This window comes from Chinchilla lanigera, unplaced genomic scaffold, assembly GCF_000276665.1.
Source record: "Chinchilla lanigera isolate Chin_1 unplaced genomic scaffold, ChiLan1.0 scaffold00002, whole genome shotgun sequence".
NCBI classification, from domain to species: domain Eukaryota; kingdom Metazoa; phylum Chordata; class Mammalia; order Rodentia; family Chinchillidae; genus Chinchilla; species Chinchilla lanigera.
Genome location: NW_004955403.1, coordinates 43,091,259 through 43,099,785, shown reverse-complemented (window position 1 = coordinate 43,099,785; position 8,527 = coordinate 43,091,259). Strand labels below are relative to the sequence as shown.

At 41.0% G+C, this 8,527-nt stretch overlaps 1 long non-coding RNA gene across 1 annotated transcript in view; it reads left to right on the top strand.

Moving 5' to 3' along the window:
* The first annotated feature begins 5,710 nt into the window (after positions 1 to 5,710).
* The window catches only part of LOC106148774, a 17,608-nt gene continuing 14,791 nt past the window's right edge, over positions 5,711 to 8,527 (top strand). Inside the window, exon 1 of the long non-coding RNA XR_001234461.1 lies at positions 5,711 to 5,923. This is a non-coding gene — a long non-coding RNA (uncharacterized LOC106148774). The remainder of the gene's footprint in view (positions 5,924 to 8,527) is intronic.

Below are 8,527 nucleotides of genomic sequence, written 5' to 3'. Positions count from 1 at the left end.
CATTGGAGATTTAAGACCAGCTACTGTTCACCAAGTCTTGCTTGTCTCCCTGTAGCAATCATCACCTCTGAATGTATGGAAGACCTCACTACCACCCCACCTCTCCTGGCCCATTTCTTATTTTATTACTACTCTGAGACTCCTCATTCTTCTCTCCCACTACACCTCTCTCTAAATCTTTTGCCCTCTAGGGACCACTGCTGCTTCTGATATATTGCTATTCAGCTGTTATATTAAAGTTCCTTCCATGTATGTTTGAGACCATCAGACTGTATCATTCATCAGCATGGTTATCTACTCAGCTCCCAAGCACTGCCTCTCATGCGGAGACTTTATGATCTAATACAAAGTCTTCTTTTCTCTAAATCCTAGGAAATTTCACCCTCCAGGTAAAAGCTATGGCCCCAGCAGCACAACTTACAAATTTTTAGATCTCTTAATTTCAGAGATATTCTCTTCTACCTTAGATCTCTTCATGGCCTGGATGTTCTCTGAAATATAATATTTCAACATTGTTACTTCTGGAGAATGTCTCCAGTTCTCCCAGATTTCTCATCAATCCACTCATACTGTAGCTCCTTGTAATATCTAAGTAGTACTTATTCCTTGATTCCCTTCTCAGCTACAGTAAGCTTGACCATCAACACTGGATTCTCAGGTGTCCCATCAGTTCTTCAGTCATCTCTGAGTCAGTTCCTCACCTGATGATCTCACTGACTTCTCTAAACATTATTGCCCTCATCAAACCCCCTGCCTTTTGATTTCAGCAAAGGACCTGGTCTTCTCTGCTGAGAAAATCAATGCTTTCAAACACAGAGTTCTTTGTAGCAGACAAAGTATCCAGCATGCTGAGTTTGTGTCGTATTTCTAAAGGAACCTCCTGGAAGCCTAGAAAGTCATCTTAGGAACAATCCAACCCCAAGCATGTTGTGAGGGCTGTGTAAATACCCCCACCTGAACCCAAACCTCTACTAGCACAATGCATTCATGATGCACAAAACCATGGGCCAGCAGTTCTGTTTCTAGTATGACTGCAGGTGACACTTCTCTACTTGCTTGGCAAAACTTGGAGTCCACATGTACCTACCTCCTCACATTGCTCCCTTCCACGTTAGCACACCCGAAGAAGCATCTGACCTATGGAGGGTAGAGCACATGCCTGTGCTATAGCAGCAAGAGATGCCAGGAGAATGAGTGCTGGTTTCTACCTTTAGGAGTCAAGATTGATAATGTTGGAAATTTTTCAACTATGTGAGAGGTGTTCCAAGGATGCATGGCAGCTATAGAACATGCTGAACGTCTCCTATCATCTTTTAGCTTTTCATCTCCCTACCTGCGAGCTTATATACTTTCAAGTCCATCTATGTCTCCTTTGCTCCAGTCACAGTGTCTTCAATTTCTGAAGGTCATCCTCCTTATTCCTGTACTTCACATATCTATTGGGGCTTCTTCTGAGTACTATAGCTGCCATATCCTCTCTTTTATATACTCCAAATCTTTATTTTGACAGATATTCTCAGTCAACACAACCTTCTCCCTTCCCAGAAGTCCTCCCCTAGACTCCCTCAAATTAGTATCATCTGCTTTTCAAACTAACTTCTTAAAATAATCACTTCCATTTTTCATCTACTCTTCACCACCAACTCATTGTTATCAAACTCTGGCCCATAACTCAAGAATCCCAACCTGGTGCTCCTGTGATTCTGCTCTGACCGTGGCAGATCATTCATCAAATGCGGCGGCCATGAATAAACCCTTTTCCCACAGTGCCCACTTGCTGCTTGTAACCCTGCAACACACACTTTTTCTCCAACCTTGCAACTCTTAGCTTCTGTACATTCCCACTCCCCTAGTCTTCTTTAAGCTTTTGATCAGTCATTTTCTGCTCTTCTACTTTAAATGTTTGTTTCTTAAAGGTATTACCCTTCAGGCTCTGACTCCTCCGATTTTAAAGATTCTATGACCTCTGCTTGGTGACCTCATCTACTTGTGTTTTCCAAACCCACACATATAACCATACCCTTCTGTACGTGTCATCCAGACTTCTTCCTTAAGGCTGACTCCTGGATAGTAAAATACATGATGGACACGTCCACACAAGTGTTTTGCGTGGATAGCAACTCAACCTTTCACCAACAGAGTTGACATTTTCTCTTTTATTCTTGTTTCTTTTAGTTGCTTACATCAACTTGTCCCTCAAGTTATTTCTGCTTCTCTCTCTCCTTTACTATCTCTCACCCCATGTCAATTCTAATCAGCTTGTGTCCATTCTAATGCCTAAATATTTCTTGAATTCTTCATAACTTCTCCAATTTTGCTGCCATTGGTCCAGGGTCTCATCTGTTCTTTTTCATTTCTAATTGGCCTAATCTCCTACAAGCCTCCTTCCCCCCACCACATCTTTTCCTCTTTACATCAATCTTACTCATAGCAAAAAAAGGGAGTATTAAAAATATTCAGCCAATTAGATTATTTCATCTCAAAACGCATTACTAAGAGAGTAGACTCAAACTCCATATGCTCACAGTGAGCTTTTCCCTCCCTTGCCTGCTTCATCCCCTCCCCTGTCTCACAGTTCTGGCTTCAGAAACACTAAATAATTTATCTCGTACCTCCGTGCTATTTTTGGCTACCTGCCTTTGTTCAGTGACATCTTTTTTTGGCTAGAATGCGCTTCCTTTTTCCACTTCCATCCTGCCAGCTGCACTCCACAAGACAAAAACTACAGCACTACCTCATTCTTTCTCACCTTTTAGCACTCAGTTCAGGCCTTGCCTCTCCCACAAAGTGTTTCCTTATGTCTCTTCTCCTCCCCTATAAAGTTATACAACCTTTCTGAGTGCTCTCCCAGCACACCTGTTATGTACTCTTAGAAAAACTTGTTCAATATTTTATTAAGATTCAGTTATAATGGGTTTTTATGCTATAAATGTCTTCAAAATAAAATTTGTTTTATTCTTTACTGTAATCACAAATTCTTATAAAGTACCTGGCATCCAGGAGACACTTTGTTAAATTTTGACAGATCAGTGAAATAACACTTATCATTAAAAATTCTGGGGTTAGGTCTTGATGCTAAGATGCTAACCCTTTCATTGTCCCTTATCATTCTGATAGCAAATGAAAATGGCTCTGCCACTTTATGATCTTGTGGTTAAGACTGCAAGACCACAAGAAGACGGTTCTCATAGCACTCTAAAAGCCATTTACAGTTACACCAGCAGTATCAGAAGCATGACACAGTAAAGACTAGCCTTTGTCTAAAATTAAGAAGCAGCTCGAACACTGGCCTGGGGCCCTCACTGAATAATCAACGCATTTCCAAGGTTGGGTGGCAAAATAAGAAGGAAGATTACACCAAGGAAAGCCAAATATGTTAAGTCTTACAACCTTTGGGCTGAAATAAGAGTGAATGGGAGTTAAAAGAGCAGTTGTTAAAATACAAGGTAGGGGAATCACTAGGAAGGGAGAGTGCAATAAATAATGCAGAGCAGTAAATGTGCTTCCTTTAGACATCAAGAGTGAAAGGAGTTCTTTTGCATGCAGTGATGACAGCACAACTTTAGAGGTTTTCAGATTCTTTGAATTAACATGATCAGACCTTACATGGTCTAACCTTTAGTTGGGGGGTTATTTCAAAATCCTCTTAAGGATAATCACAAAGTACAGCTACAGACACATTATCAGAATACCTGTGGACCAGGTGCAATTCTTGAGGGCCCATTTTGCTTCTTCTTTTCTAAAAATAGAACAATGAAGGCCACTTTACCTGCCACTAAACAAATTGTTGTCAGACCTCTAAAATAGGCAGTGAGCTGGGCATGGTGGTGTGCGGAACATACACTTGTTATCCCAGAACTCGGGAGGCTGAAGCAGGAGAATTGCCTCGAGTTCTGGGCCAGCCTGAGCTTCATAGCAAGTCCAGGCTGGTCTGAACTACATAGCAAGGCCCTGTCTCAGAAAAGAAAAAAGAAAAAAAAAAAATAGGCACTGAGCCAGAAATCATAAGTTATTTATTTATTTAAATCAAAGAAAATGTTGAATGTTTTATTAATCATTTGTGTTCATGTGGGCCCTGGGGGAAATTGCTTTATTCATGGGACCTGGACTTTCAGAGCAAATGTCACTGGGTAAAAAGACTTTTTCTCTTTTGTTAATAGAGTGCGCAGCCTGTAGACATGATGACAAAACGAAAGAAATGTGTTACAGTGCAGAAATGTAAGTCTTTTGGACGCAAATGTTAGGTTTGGATTATAAGTACACGACTGGTCTCTATTTAGATAAAAGGGGCAGGTAGGTTATTTTTATCTACGAGCTGTATAGCTTGTGATGAGCCACACACTCTTTCAGTTCACCCATCGGGCCTATAATGGAGAGAGCCCTTTGGTTCTCTTTCTGGGACATCCTGTGGAATGATGTACATTCTGGTTCCTGCTATTCAGTTGAACTTGTTGGAAACCCCCAATGGAACTGCTGTCTTCTGTCTGGGGCAGACCTGCTGGTGGCCTGAGTATTGTCCTCTCCTTTCTGCACTGTCTACACGCACTACCTCCTACCTGCCATCATGACAAGGCCTGTAATTCTACATTTGTCTCAGCTAAAGAGACTCCCTGCTCCCCCAAGTGGGTCTCGGTGTGACAACAGGCAGCCTTGGGACCGCTTCTATCTCCCACCATCTGGAGCAGCTGTGCTCTTTGTCAAGGATTTAACCTCATTAGAGAACAAAAGACAGCCTTCTGCAGCATCACTGTTGGAAATAATCATTAACCAAAACACCTGCGCTTCCAGAAATGAGTCCTTACATGCTGGGCTCTCTTCTACAGAGGACTCGTAATCAAAAGATATGACATCTGGGAACAGAACAAAGAACAACCAAAGAACAGAAAGAGGAATGAAAATACCTGCAGGCTCACCCTTGGCTTTAACAGAACAAGCAGGATCCAGAGCACAGCCACTCCTTTCTCTAGTCCACTTTCCTTATCTACAAAATCAAAGACTTAAAAGGAAAGAAGACTAAAAATCCCCAAACTCTACAGTTTCTGAATCTTGAGAAGCAGGCAACTCATTATCCTGAGACTGAGGAAATGTGGTTAAAAGCATACGCAATAAACTTCTCAAGGTTCACCAAACCATCAGTACGTATTTATAATAAAGAATAAATGAGGAAGGTCTTACAAATGGTAATAGCCTGTTTTTTCCAGTCCATGGACAAGATGTTTCCCATTGTCAGTCTAGTTCTCTTTCCTCTCACAAGTCAGGTACCCAAAGGTTTAAGGTTTTAGTGTGGAATGATTAAAGACAAGAAATTCTGGTTGTGTCAGTACGACTAGAGGTGTGAGTGTGCTCAGAATCATGTAATTTTTTGCTCTTTATTCTTAAATGTCAATCTGAAGTCCAAAAGCAGGCTGGTTATACTTAGCATTTGCTGTGCTTTGGATGTTGTTTGTCCACCAAAGGTTCATGTGCTAAAAGTGTGGTCTCCACTGCGGCAGTGTGGAGGTAGTAGGACCTTTAAGGTAGGACCTTTAAGGTAGGACCTTTAAGAAATGTTGCTCTAATGGAATACAGTAGGCCCTGGAGGCTCCACCTTGCTGGATGACTAACGCTGTCTTGTGGGAGTGGACCACGTCTCTGCGGATTAGTTCTCTGCAGAGCAGGCTGTTATAAAGTGGGCCATGCCATATACTTGGCCTCTTCTACATCTGGCTGATCCTTTTTCTGCTTCTCCACCGTGTTGTGACACATCCCAGGGGTCCCAGCAGGATGCCAGTGCCATGCTTTTAGGATCATCATACGTTAGTAACTAATGAGAAGCTGTGACGGAGAAAGCTTTGGAGACCAGAGCCCTTGGTGAGATTCCAGCACCTGAGCACCCTTTCCAAATTCATTGCACATTCTCAGCTTGGCCTCAAATACTTCCCAAGTAAGTGCTGCAAGTGCATGGGCACCCAAGTGGAGCTGAACTATTTGAATTATTTTAAGTTCCTGGGATCTGTTCAGCCATTTAAACAAATGTTCTGCATGTTAGTAGGTTCTAAACACAGGAACTTGGTAGGGGAATACATTTAAAAAAAGGGAGACAAGGTTTGTGCCTTCAGGTTTTGTACCCCGGGGGTGGGGGTGGGGGTGGGGGTGTAGCGTCCTCCAACTTGAACTATTAAAGATTTCAGTAGATTTCTACCACAGCAGGAGACCAAGATTATATAGGCAAAAAGATCACCCAAACTTTAAATGTCCTGCTCACTTCCAAAAGTGGTTATCTGGAAAGGCCATAGGCCACAGGGAATACTCATGTCACAGGACTGATTTAAGTGCTCAAAATCCAAGTGAGGTGGCATCTTTCTTCATCTCTCTGGGACTATGCCCACCTCTTCGCTCACTGCCTGGCTCTATTATTTCTGTTGTGTATTGTAAATTTTGGAATTAAAAAATAGAGTGAATGTTACATTTTATTACTCTTATTTTAGGAGTTATCTGAGGACTGAGACTTGTGTGGTTCTAGACCACATCACAAGTGTGAGTGCACTGCAGATACAGGTCTACCTGCAGACAGAAATGATACAGGAAGTGGATGTCACGCATGCTCACCTTGACTCTGTCACTCCTCATCCTTTTCTTTTCTCTGGCTGCTTTATACAATTGGTCATGGCCCTGAGAAGAAGGGTTCAGAGACCACTGTTCCATGTGAACTGATGAATTCTTTAAGAAACAATTCAATAACGCATGGTGGAGTAATCCCTTATATTGTTTACTATATGTCAAGCTCCAAATGCCTCATGACTTTGAATTTATTTAACCCTCACCCTTGTATCACAGATGAGGAAACAGGCACTGTCAAGCTTACTTGCCTATGATTACACTGTTTAAGAGTCATAGATTTTGGATATTAATCCAGTTGCTTGAGTTCCAAGTTTGTATCTTTCACCATTACACATTCTGCCTTCCTGCAGTGAAAAGTAGGTTGGAAGTCTCCTTTGTCACACTTGGCATGCCTCTTGAGTTTATATCAAGCAAGTTGCAGTCCTAAGGTATGCTTGGCATCCACAGAATCTTCCATCTGCAGTGTGAGCCTCCCTGACAAGAAGCAACAAGCATGTCCTGAGCTACTCATGAGGTGAGCATCTGGCTGGAGCTTCCTCCTTCCCAGCCAGGTTGCCTGTCTGGAAGGAGAGCTGTCTAACTGGCTTTTCGACTTACATAACATAGGGAGATAATCTTCTTATGGCATCCTGTATTTTTCTAACTTCATTTACAATAGTGCTATGTAAGTGGTTATGAAATACGACTCGAAAATCTGCTTCTTTGATTAAAATACTTAGAAATGTAATTAATGGCACACATTTTAAAATTTATTTATATTTATTTTAATAATGGCATAAATTTTAAAAAGTCATTGCATAATACATTGCCTTCATCAAGTGTACTTCATAGCATGGATTGTTGAGTAGTCAATCAGCAGAATGTTTTTGAGATGGAAATCATTATTAGAAAAATCACAAACATATTTATGTAATCATCTCCAGTTCTTTAACCTTGCTGCAGTTTAAGTCTTTCCTAGCTATTCTTTGTTGCACATGTATACATCTTGTCTCTATATCTTGGTTTTGAATTCCTTAAGGACATACACACAATAAATGCAAAAACTAATAAATATCATTATTAAACAGAATGGAAAATATACAGATAATACACCTTCATCAGGTGCTAAAATTCAAAACTTAAATGATGAAGAAAAGTTCATAATTCATTTTGGGGACAAAAATTCCCCTTTATTCCCCCAGGGGCATAAACTTTCTGTTTTAAAGTTAGAATCAAGTGGCTCATCTTTGTGACTATAGTGGTATGATTATTTTTAAAAGGTATCATTAAAAAGATACTGAAGAATAAATAACATGAGTTTCAAAGAGAGGCCACATCTCATAAACAAATATGCTGGTTTTATCACAGTAGAATTTAAAATAAAGTTCTCAGGGACTGTACTTTTATTTTATTATTCTTACAAAGAAGGCAGTTTCTGTTCACACTTTCCCACCCTGGTGGAGCCGGCATCTGTGAGTATAGTGCGGAAAGGCAGCCTAAACACAGTCTAGCTCCTGTCTGAGGTCTAGAAAGGGACATAGCTGCAAATAAAACCTAAATCTCCAAGCTAGATGCATCAATGATCACCTTCTATTACTGAATACAGAGCATAGGTTTTAATTCTTGAGATTCTGCCAAACTTAGACAGAATCACAATAGTTTTTTGCTATTAAACAGCGCTTTTCATATAACTACTCTTTAACTTGGAGACTGGTGAATACACAACCTCGGTGAATGAGCACTAAAAGACAGCTGTGGGGAAGAACAGGGGCAAAAAAATCACAAAGGCAGCACATGCTGTGTGAAACTCCTCACGAGGGGCCAGTGAGAAGAGTGATGTGGAACAAACCGTGCTGAAGGTGAATCCAGGTTTGGTGGTGTTATGGTTGAAACATTGTGTCAACTTGGGGAGTCTAGAGGTTTGGCTAAGTGACTTAGCAGGAAGCCA